The following is a 13,085-nucleotide window of genomic DNA, read 5'->3' on the forward strand; positions in this document are numbered from 1 at the left end:
TCCACACCAATCTGTCTTTCCACATCCACGCCATCCTGTCTTCCTGCATCCGTGCCACTATGTTTCCTTCCATTTGCATCACTACCTTACCTCCAGCCATGCTACTCTGTCTTCCCCTCATCTGTGCCACTCTATCTTCCTCCATCTGCAGCACTCTGTCCCACTACCCACACCACTCTTTCTCCTCCCCATCTGCACCAGTCTGTCTTCCCCAATTCCTACTGTTGTGTGTTCTCCCATTTGTGCTAGTCTGTATTCTCTCATTCTCACTAATCTGTCTTTACCCATCTGCACTGTTATGTCTTCCTGGGTTCTTGCCACTCTGTACCACTCCATACAAGTTGCTCTGTCCCCAAAAACCATACCACTCTGCCACTATGTCTCCCCTGTATCTGAACCTTTCCACCTATTTGCATCACTTTATCCCCCTCATTCACACCACTGGTTTCCACACATCTGCCTCACTTTTGCTCCCCTCTATCTGTAATGCTTAATTTTCTCCCCCTCTCCACACCTTTCTGCCTCCCCCTTCCAAACTGCTCTGCCTCTTCTCCCATCCACTCCACTCTTAGCCCATCTGTGCAGCTCTATCTTCTGCTGAGAACTCAGTTGCATAGACTGCGTGTGTTTTCCAATGAGCACACAGTTCTGTGAATTAGCAGCTCCACCATTTTGTGAATGACAGCAATCTCAATCTGTGAGATTGCTGAATGTGCAGTTAACCACAAGGTGTGTTGGCATACCATATCTGTATTGCACAAGGAACACATTCATTAAGGCGTCAGCCTTCATGATTGGATTTTCATTGTTTTTTTTAGTTTGAGTGGCAGAAATTCAGTAGGTTTTGTGAAAATTCAGATCATGTCTAAGAAGTCTTAATAGGAAATGTGAAATATATGAAATTTCATTGCTTTTTTAAAATTTATTAACTATCAGGGTTTGGAGGAGCAAAACAGGCTACCTGCAGGAAAGGTCAACAAAATGGTACACTAGCACAAGTGGAAAAGGGGCCAGCATAAAGGAGGTGTTTTGGGGGTGCAGAGTTAGAGATGGCTATGGGGGCGGGTTGCAGGTAAGTGGGGCAGTGGCAGCAGTGAGGATGTGGAGCAGTGGCAGTACTGGGGCAGTGCACAGGGGCATTAGCAGGTTACAGAGGGGTCACCAGTGCTGGGCATACATCTGAGAAAATGAAATCAATAAGACACAGATGCATGGACATATCACTGAGATCCATCTATGCATTTATGGTAAAAATTTAATATGTGGTTTTGGAAATACAGGGGAAAAAATTTAGTATGGTTCTCCTGCATTTCCCAAAACCATCACTGGGCTCCATCTAGCAGGGGGGTAATTTCACAGCCAGGGGAGCCATTTCACAGGGTCCCCCAGCCAAAGCATTACCCCTGACTGCTAGTCAGCCCAGGAGAGGGATCCCTGGGGAGCTGGGGGACCCCACCAATAAAGAGATCCCCATTTCCAGGGCACACCAAGCCTAGGCTTATAGCACAGGGCTATCCCCAGCACCCCTGGGAGGTGGGTGCTTGGTTGATAGTGTACGTGTGGTGTTATATATTTTTCTTTGCAGGTGAACCACAGGGCCAAGCAAGCCTACCCTACATGCTGGTACTTGAAGAACCACAAGTACCAGGATGCAGGGCTTTAGGGCCAGCTGACACCTGTAGTCCACCTGTAAAAAAATATAAAAAAAAACACAATACACTTTAATATTGTAATACTTTATTTTACTGCATTTTCACCCGGGAAGCAGCAACCTTTAAGCTCTTTTGCATGGCTGCCACCACCCCAGGGCTTCAGAGTCTTTGCCTGGAGGGCACCAACCCACCAGGGCTTTGGCATTTTTGCCTGTTGGGCACCAACCAACCAGGGCTTTGGCATTTTTGCCTGGAGGGTGGCAGCCCATTTGCTCTTTTTCACAGTTGCCACCTCCCCAGAGCTTCTGGTGTCCTCTTCACCTAGAGGGCAGCAGCCTTTAAGCTATTTTACATGGCCGCCACCCTCTAGGATTACCGGCATCTTCTTTCTTAAGGAACTCTTCACTGCTCCCTCCTGGCCATCGGACTGCCATGCCGCTTATATAAGCCAGCTGGAGGGGGTGGGGTGATGACATGGCGAGGCATGGTTGGCTCGTGATGGCCATCTTTGAACTTCAAAAATGGCACCTCACTGTCAAACTCTGCGATGATGGCGCAAACTATGATTGGCTCATGACAGCCATCTTTAAATTTCAAAAATGGTGCTAATGTGCCATTTTTGAAATTGGCTCCACTGTCAAACTCTACAAAATGGATGGAAGGAACTGGATCCTCTCGGATCCAGGCCTGTCACCAGTGCCCACACTGCTGCTGGTTTCCCCAGCTGCTGCTAAAGCCCACACTGCTGCTGCCGCTTGGTCCTCATCTGGCTAACTCACACACCAGCACTGGGTCCCTGCCGCTGTTACCGCCTGCTACAATTGCTGGGTCCTAGCACCGCTAACACCTGCAAAGCACAGCCATCTTTGTGCACCCAGGTGAAGCCACATTGATTACACCCCCCTGCTGGAGGCACCTACTTAGGCTGTGCAACAAGTTGAAGGATCCTATTTGTATAAAGGGGCACTTGTGAGGTAATAGTTTAAAAGCTGTAACTTTCTCAATTACCTGAACCCCAAAAGGACCTACCCTGGAACAAGAGCTACCTAATAAAACAAACCCCAAGTCTAAATTCACCCTATTCACTGACTTATGCCTTCCCAAAAATCCCCGGTAGACTACAGCATAAAAGTGGTCCTAATTGAGAGTGTTAGAAAAAAATGACAGTAAGAAGTTTATATTACTATCAAATCCTCAATTATTAAATTTTTGCCCTGAGTTTTGGCACGCTGCACTAAGTGACAGGTCTATCCGCCCTTGCCAAATTTCAGCTTGGTGCCTCTAATAGCTTTTGAGGTGTAGCCCCTTAAATACCATGCCCCCCCTTATTAATTCTCTATGGGAGATTTCCATTTTTTTTTCTATTCAGTCTTGATATTAGGGCATGCCTGTGCCTTTAAAATATAGCTGTGTAGTGATATTTATCACTGTTTTATACTAACATAACTAGGCTTACCATTCTATCCCTTTTAACACTCATGAATTACACAGGTACTGTGGCATTTCACATGGGGCCTGATGCAGCAAGGGATGTATGTGAGAGATCACACGGACCAGCCACTGCAAGTATATGCTAATCAATGCATATGCATGGCATCTGCAGCACAAGGAGGCTGACGCCTAGCAATACATAGTGCCCCCCATCTCCCTTTACTCAATGCTCAATCAGTATGCAGGATAGCACAAACATCGGTAACATCGAGAACCATCGGACCCAGATGCACAATAGAGGATGACCTGACCTTGCGCAGGATTTTGGCCACTTCCTGCGTGCATCGAGTCATCTGGCTGCATATGCCACCACACTGCCTTAATTATGAATGCCCCTATAATAGCATCCCAACACAAAGGCATGCCTGCATTCACCCAACAGCCCCCCATCACCACCCACAAACGGCACTTCCTGTGAATTAATATCGAAAGTGTCTGTGTACAAACTGTGTGTAGCCTGCATAACCTTAACTGTCCACACTGGATGGTTTGTGCATGCTCAGTGTGATGCATACGCATGTGCTGTGCAAAAACATCAGCTGGGTGCATATGAATTCTCATCTGCGTTCCATACTGAATCAGCACCATGAATTAATGAGCCACAGAACCTTTGTAATCCATGATTGTCCTGGTCTAAAGGGATGATATGGTTAGTCTATATAACACCATCAGTAGATGGTGTTATCTTATCTCCCCCCTTAGTAGCTTTATGCCAGATTGCTGGTGATTCAGGACCTGATTCAAAAAGGAACGCTATTCTGCTCATATGCACGCAACTGCATTGTGAATATCAGTGGTGCTATTTAAATATGTACTTTCACATTGCATACACAGCCTGACATAAGGACGCCCACTCTCACACACTCTCACATCTGTATACTACAGCAACATAGCAAGACAACCGGTAACATTGAGCAAAATCAGACCCATGCGCATAGTTAAGGAAGCCCAGACCACCTTCTGTGCACACTATGAGACCTCAGGAGGCATCAGGTATCGCAGTGGCTAATTATTGCATGGTGTTGAAATGCATTGGCATGCCTGCATTTGTCTGACCCGCCCACATCACCACCCACAAACGGCTCTTCCTGTCAACCACTCTGCTCTGGGTCTGTGTACCCTCTACAGACGCAGTTCCTATAAATTCGCACACGAGCACTGCAATGCATACAAATGCGCAAAGCGAATTAATCAACCGATTGCGTGCTTATACACAACTGCATTCCTTGTTGAATCAAGCCCTCAGGTACTTGTCTCTTTTTCATGTTTTTCCCATAATTCTTTACTTCCCAGGCTCCTCCCTTCTGCAGTGCTTGTTGGGCTGTGTTAGTTTGCAAAGCTAATAGCTCACATAAGTATCTGCTTAGCAGCCTCAGAGTTCAGTTAATTTATGAAATATTGTAGAGAGGTGCAGTGAGAAGTGACAGTATCCATGGCATGTAATACACATCTCTGATTAAAACTAGAGATTTAAATCCAATAGCAGTGGATAGAGGTGAGACTGCAGTATATGTAGCAAATCCAGATGTGTGGGCCAATTACTTACTTGACAGTGTAGACAGATCCGCTGCCAGTGCCCATGGAAGAAGCTGCTATAAAGTCATACTGTAGAATTAAAGCACGGCAAAACATTGGAGCGGCAATTTCGCACAATCAGTCTTCAAATAAATACATAATAAATTAATGCTGCCATAACCTCTAATAGCTGACAGACATTCACAATTAAAAAATTATATATATTCACTACAATCAGTGACATCCCTATTTCACTGCAGGTGCGCAGTACCAGATAATGTGGCTACCTTTGCATACCAGTATGCAAACAACAACTTCTTCTTTTTCTTCTTTCTTCTTTCTTCTTTCTTTTTTTTTTCTTTTTTCTTCCAGAAGATAATAGCTAGAATCTGATTGGTTGCAATGGACAACATCTCAACTTCTAAAAACTCTCACTTTGGTAAATTTACCCCCTACTGTAAGAAGGTTTTTGTATTATTATTTTGCTTCTATATTGACAACCAGCTGGAAATATGAGCGCCAGTATGAAGAGCCCACCATTTTAGGCCACACTGAAGTTGCAACATTCGAGCATCTAGTGAATAGCATCAATGATTAGTACACTAATGTTGTGGCATGTAGTGCAACCAGTGGATAACATTAATGATCAGTATATTAAAGGTGTGACATGTAGTACACCAGTTGGATAGCATCAATGATTAGTGTGTGTATGTGCATGCAGTTTGCTCTACTATTGTATACTGTGCAGTGGGTAACTTGGGTATTTGGAGCCAAGGGCATAATAAAAAATAAAGCCCCCCCCACCCAGAACCACAGATCGTGGAAAGGGTCATAATGGATCGATACCTGTGGTCTTTGCCTACAACTCTGCGCAAATGGGTGAGCCATGTGGATCCTAAAAGAGCAGACCAATTGGTTGAAATGGTGGAGAGGTATGTGGTGGCTGAGGAGCTATTAAGTATACCCCACCGGGCCCTAGCTCCACAACGGCGATCTCCCGTGACTGGTTAGACAGTTCCAGGGGAGATGGGTACTGGATGGTGGATTGAACCTAAGACTGTGGGTTTGGAACCTGGAAGTAGGCCAGCAGGGCCAAGAAGATTCCTACACCATAAAAATCTTCATAATATTATGATACAATGTTTTTGGTGTGGTGCTTTGGGCCATAATGCTGCTGATTGTTCACTTACCTTTGAACCTATGCAATGTGATACTACTTATGTCAATCGCAGAATGTCTTTCTTTGTTCAGCCAGCCTGCACTGCTGACCGACAGGCTGAGAAAGATAAGCAAATGTGTATAGTCACTATAGAAGGCAACCAGTTAGAGGCTCTCTTAGATTCTGGTATTCTGGTTACTCTTATGAAAGCTGAACTGGTGAAACCCTTAAATCATAAGAGAGAAACTGTTGGTGTGACTTGCATATATAGGGATTGTTGGTATTATATTACTGCAGAAGTGAACATAGAAATGCAGTGTGGTTCCGCTGTAGTCTCTGTAGGTTTGGTTCCTTGCTTGATGTAAAGTATGATGCAATATTGGGGAAAGACTTTCCCCACTTATGGAAGTTGTGGGAAAGCCAATTTTTTATAGAAGTAAATAAGCCAGACCCATTTGAGAAGGTAACTAATACAGTAGCAGTGGTAGTGTCTTCTGAGTCTGAAATGTTCCCTTATTCTAGCATAATTGGGGAACCAAAACATGTTAAGATCAGTAATAGGGCACCAACTGATGTACCTTCTACTAAAATAGGAAATGTTATTGAACCAGTTGATCATCTGCCTGATCTTGAAGTCAGAAAAGAGATCTTTTCCATAGATCAGTTAAATGACCCTACTCTGGTAAAAGCCAGGGAAAATGTAAAAGTGATTGATGCTAAACCGGTAGATCCTGATAGTCAGTTGCCAAATTCTCACATAGCAGTACACCATAATTTTTTGTATCAAGTGACTAAGACAGAGGAAGATATTGGTAGTTCCAAGGACAAAAGAAGAATGGTGTTAGACCTGGCTCATGGTCACATAACTGCAGGTCGACTAGGGGTAGAAAAAACCACTGGGCAAATATTACAGAGGTTTTTCTGGCCCGGGGTCCATAAAGAGGTATCTGATTATTTCCTTGCTGAGTACTACAAATGCCAGAATCTGCATTAACCCCCATGCACCAGCAGCTGTATAGGCAATGTATGTGATATTCCCTGCCATCCTGCAAACCACAACTCCTGATATGTATTTGCACTAATGAAAAATTAGCTGGGTATTTAAAGTATGTGTATAATTTTGTACATGTTTGTAACTGGTTTTGTTTAAATGTATGGGAATCTTTTATGACTTGCTAGCAATAGTCATTACCTGTGTTTGGATGGGGATCACTGAAGCACCGTTTATAGTGTACTGCCTGTTTACTTAAACTTAGAGCAATGTATGTTCACTGATCAATTTGCAATTCAATCAACTGACCAATTGGCTCAGATGAGGCCAGTGTCTTAATCAGCCATACTATTTCTTAACACTCAGTCTTAGGGCAGCTTGGTGTGTTTATGCATTAAGTGTGGTTAAAATCAAGTGTGCTTTCTGAACAGTTAAAAAAACAGTTGAAAAACATTGAACAACATATATTACCAGGTAATTACAAAACCATTACTTAACATTGTGTTTTTTATATTAGGAAAAAATGCTTCACAAAGTTCTATTTCTTATCTCACAACATGGAATCATCTCTAAGGCTACTACATTCTTTACTCTCCCTGCAGCTCATCCTTCTGTATGTATTGCTACCACATTAATCTTCTCTCCTCTTACAAACACATATGAGCTTTTAACTTATCTATACACATTGACAATGACATCCACAACCTGTCGCCATAAAAATCTATCATACAAATCCCACCAATATATTTATATCTCTCTCCTTCTGCTTCTATTAGCTGGTGACATATCACCAAATCCATGCCCAACACACATGCCACATCCACAATGAGCTATAAATCCAGCTAACCTCATAAACATTGCATGCCTCCCTTCACCCTCCAAGTCACTAAAATGTGCCTTATGGAATGCACGCTCTGTCTGCAACAAACTAACATCCATCCATGACCTCTTTATTTCAACCAACCTCAACCTTCTGGCAATAACAGAAACCTGGCTCACACAATCAGACACTGTCTCCCCTGCTGCACTTTCATATGGTAACCTACACTTCTCACACACCTCCAGGCCTGGTAATTGTAAAGGAGGTGGGGTAGGAATATTACTCTCCCAATCTGTTACATACACAGTTCTCCCACAGATACCTTCACTCACATTTACATCATTTAAAGTAAACTGTATCAGGACTTTCACCCCTTTCTCTGTGCGAGTTGCTGTTATCTATCGCCCACCTGGGCCACCTCAACACTTTCTGGAACAATTTTCTGCCTGGCTCCCACACTTCCTATCATCAGACATCTCCACCATCGTTATGGGTGATTTCAATATATTCATTGACATTCCACAATCTCCTCATGCCTCCAGACTACTCTCTCTAACCTCATCTCTTGGCCTCTCCCAATGGACTGAATCTGCTACTCATCAGTAGGGCCACTGTCTTGATCTTGAATTCACTTGACTATGCTCAGTTTCTGATTTCACTAATGCTCCTTTCCCTCTCTCAGATCACAACCTTATCACCTGCATACTCTCCTCCATGACATCAACGTCCTTGATATTAACCAAACCTAAACCTAAAACCTGCAGAAATATTGATGATATTAACTTTCAACAACTATCTACCTCTCTACAACAACAACTCTCACCAATTTCTACATTCACTTATCCTGAGACTGCGGCATCACACCTAAACCAGATTCTAGAAAAAGTTATCGATGAAGTAGCTCCAGCTACCCATCACACACCACGTAGAGTTAGACATCAACCGTGGCATTCTAACCTAACAAGGTATCTACAAAAACTCTCACGTAAAGTAGAACGTCAGTGGCGAAAGTCTCATACTCCAACTGACTTCCTCACATATAAGACAATCTACAACTCTGATCGTGCTGCTCTGGACACTGCCAAACAAAAATATTTCCAACTCTTATCTCTGCTCAAGGCTCTAACCCCAAGTGACTTTTTAATACATTTAAACTACTTCTTTCCCCTCCTTCACTAAAACCACCTGCTACTATCTGTGCGCAAGATTTTGCTTCCTATTTTAGGTACAAGATTGAAGAGATCTGAAATGAAATGGTATGCTCTCCTTCAGCTAGTGACCTGCTCAATTCCCTACCTGAACCCTCTGGCTCATTCTCTTCATTTGACAAAACAAGCGAAGATGAAGTATCTTCCCTCTTCACATCCTCCTACTCTATTATCTCTCCTCTAGATCCTATACCCTCACAACTCTGTAAACCTCTGTCTCCTGTTCTCATCCCAACCCTAACTAAAATCTGCAATCTGTCTCTTGCTACTGGCATCTTTCCATCACTGTTCAAGCATGCAGTGATTACTCCTATTCTGAAAAAACAAAACTCTTACCCCAACACTCTCAAATTACCGTCTTATCTCTCAGCTCCCATGCCCCTCCAAGCTACTTGAGAGACTTGTCTACACCCTCCTCACACACTTTCTTAACTCGCATAACTTATTGGATCCACTTCAGTCCAGCTTCCATTCCCAACACTCCACAGAGACAGCACTGACTAAGGTAGTAAATTATCTGGTCACTGCAAAGGCTAAATGCCATTACTCACTCCTAATTCTTCTAGATCTCTCTGCTGCTTTTGACAATGTTGACCACTCTCTTCTCATACAAACACTACAATCCCTAGGTCTTAAGGACACAGCTCTTTCTTGGTTATCATCCTACCTATCTGATCACTCTTTTACTGTTTGTTTTTCTGATTCTGCCTCCACTACACTACCTCTATCAGTTGGAGTACCACAAGGTTCTGTCTTAGGGCCTCTGTTATTCTCAATCTATACCTCCTCTCTTGGGAAACTAATCAGCTCTTTTGGATTTCAGTACCATCTGTATGCGGATGATACTCAAATCTACCTATCTTCCCCAGATTTATCAACATCTGTACTGGTCCGTGTCACTGAATGTCTTACTGCAATTTCATCTTGGATGTCATCTCGCCACCTGAAACTTAATATTTCTAAAACAGAATTAATTATATTTCCACCAGCCAATAACAGTTACCAACCTGATCTCTCTTTCACTGTTGATAACTTGACAATCCACCCTGCCCCACAGGCTCACTGCCTTGGTATCATCCTTGACTCTGAACTGTCCTTTGTTCCCCACTTTCAATCTGTCTCAAAATCATGTTACATACATCTAAAAAACATATACAAAATTTGACCATATCTCACTAAAGACACTGCAAAATCTCTAATCCATGCATTTATTATTTCCCATATTGACTATTGCAATAGCCTCCTTACTGGTCTTCCCAAAACAGGCTATCTCCATTACAATCAACCGGTTTTCTACCCAATTCAATACAAAATGCTCTTACTTACAAATAAGGCTATTAACCAAACCACACCAACATACATCTCTTCACTCATTTCAAAATATCTCCCTACCCGACCTCTCCGCTCAGCACAAGATCTGCATCTCTCATCCCCACGCATTACTTGCTCCCATTCACGGTTACAGGACTTTCTTTGGGCTGCACCCACTCTATGGAATGCCTTACCACGCACAATACAACTTTCCTCTAGTCTCCAATCCTCCAAGCGATTCCTGAAAACTCACCTCTTCAGGCAAGCTTATCAGATCCCAGAACCACCCACATAACCTTCATAGCCTCCATATGTAATTACATCCCCTTTCACAGTCCACACACAACCTCACACATCATCTTTCTCTCACATCCTCATGACATTTGGCCGACATTCCGGTGTGAATGGATCATGCAGCCCACCAGGAAACTGTGCATTCTGGCTGGACCAAAATGCAATATATAGCAACTATCCTTGTGTATCAATGCCTGTTTCCTTATAGATTGTAAGCTTGGGAGCAGGGCCTTCCTACCTACATATCTGTCTGTTTTTACCCAGTTTTTGTTCTATTAATGTTTACAATTGTAAAGCATAACAGAATATGTTACGCTATATAAGAAACGGTGAGTTAATAAATAAATAATAATAAAATTATTGTGCATCCTGCCCTGAATATCAGTATGTGGCCACATTTTAAAAGTCCACTTGTCCCATTAACCATTATTGAGGTTCTGTTTGAAAGAATAGCTATGGATTTGGTTGGACCTCTAATTAAATCTGCCGGGGCCATCAATATATTTTGGTGATAATGGATTACACTACCAGATACCTGAAAGTGATTCCATTGCACAACATATATATAATAAACTGTATCAATTAACATGGTTTTCTATTGAGGTTCTTAGTACATGTTTGGCCAAAGTTGTTTGCCCACCTACCACAACACAGTGACCTCATCAGCTGGGTCCCTAACATCCCTAATACTGAACACATTGCATACATTTATCTAGGACTTACCTATAATAGTACCCATTACATGTGTGTACTGCAATACACAGAACTCATACTAATTTAAATCACCTTGGGCAGGTAGGAGGAGTGCTAGCCCAGGAGAAGGGGTCTCACCTTCCAGTGTATTTTAAATACACACATACATAGGAAAGGGGTCTGGGTGGCACATCCTAAATTACACATAATAAGAGGTGACTTCCGGTGGGTGGGGCATCCAGCATGGCCGCCTTTTAGTTTGGCTCCTGCTGAAGGCTTACATAATATATTACAATCTATGATTTTGGGGGATCGTAAATTACCCACACTTGATCCGTATTATAATTGAGGAGTGGGTGATCCAATTGAGACCTATATTGCCGCTGCAGGACATATATCTACACCGGAGTCTGGCCACGTGAAGTACGGGCCTGTATCACCACCTAACTATTGGCACGAAAATTTGGCAGAGGAAGAAGGAGCTACCCATCTGGCTTTTTTACTTTGGGGGCTTACCATTCCCTGCCTTACCCACTGGTCTACCTTCCACTTGGAGTACTGACCAGAGGGAGACTGAGTGTGGGGTGAGTGGAGCTACTGCTGAGCTATCGGAAGATGATATTGGGTCGTGGAGACGGCTCCCCTGTAGTTCCTGCAAGATCCCCTTACCTGCTACTCGCAATTGGAGTGCTGTGACTCTGGCCCCCTGTGGATATTGATTGAAGCCGCCAGCTGGAGCTGTTGTTCGGGTTGCGGGAGAGATTACTAGCGACTAAGACCCACCTTTCAACTGGCTGTTCAGTTGTCAGGCAGTCGCAGCTTGTGACAGGGGTTTGGGCCGCCGAGACCTGTGCCACTGCCGTCTGATATTCGGAGCTGTTGCTAAGCTTGCACGGGGATTGCTGCTGGCTGAGTCCCTCTTTTTGTTTGGATGTCCTGCAGAATAAAGGGGACCTGCTGCGGAGAGTGAGAGCGCCGGGACCTACACCTACTAATAAGAAAAGATGCTTCTGCAGCTGCTGGGAGTCTTGCAGACCACTTGCCTGGCTGACCCTCCCTTTGAAGGAACTGGCTTGCTGTGAGGAATCTGTGTCTGGGCATATGTGGCTGTGATGCGCCTCATTGAACTTACCGCCTGTTGACCATAGCCATTCTGTCTGAGTGGTGCAGTATCTACGACGATGCCTAATCCTGAACACAGTGGCACTGGTGCTGAGAGAAGTTACTGGGAGTTGGAGGTGCCACTTCTTCTGCTGCGGGAAGTGCCGCTGACTGGAACCTGTTCCTTCCATTGGCACTTATTTGCTGTGAGAAGTACAAGTGTGGAGGTGGGCTGGATTTTCTTTCCTCTTCTGCGGGAATAACAACTGCTGGATAATGCCTTTCCCTCCTGCATGGGTGGTGCAGACCTCGTGGCCTCGACTGTACTGAAGATCTGTGAGATGCAGGATATCTTTGCTGACCCCCAGCTGTCCCAGTGCTGAGAGGAACACTGTTTCACGGGTCCTGATTGTCTCTGATCCCTTGATACCTTCTGCTTGGAATCAGCATGAAATACCAGCGGCCCTGTGGCCGACAGTTCGAATCCCATCAGCGCCTGGCCGACAAAAGCAGAGATCCCAGCAGCGGAAGCCCGACAGCGCTGGAAATCCCGATCGTGGATAGGTAAGTATCTTCTAACCTAACCCCCTAACCCTAAGCCTCCTTAGGGGTGCCTAGCCCTAACCTCCCCCCAAGTGCCTAACCCTAATCCCCCCTCTAAGTGCCTAACCCTAACCTCCCCCTTCCCCGCTGCCTAAACCTAAGTCACCCGGGGGGGTGCCTAACCCTATGTCCCCCAGAGGGGTGCCTAACCCTAACCATCCCTCCCTCTAGCCTAACCCTAACCCTCCAAGGGGGGTGCCTCACCCTAAGTCCCCCCCGGGTGCCCTAAACCTAACCCTCCCCCCCG

The sequence above is a fragment of the Taudactylus pleione genome, unplaced genomic scaffold (genome assembly GCF_031769625.1).
Source record: "Taudactylus pleione unplaced genomic scaffold, aTauple2 ptg000151l, whole genome shotgun sequence".
NCBI lineage: Eukaryota > Metazoa > Chordata > Amphibia > Anura > Myobatrachidae > Taudactylus > Taudactylus pleione.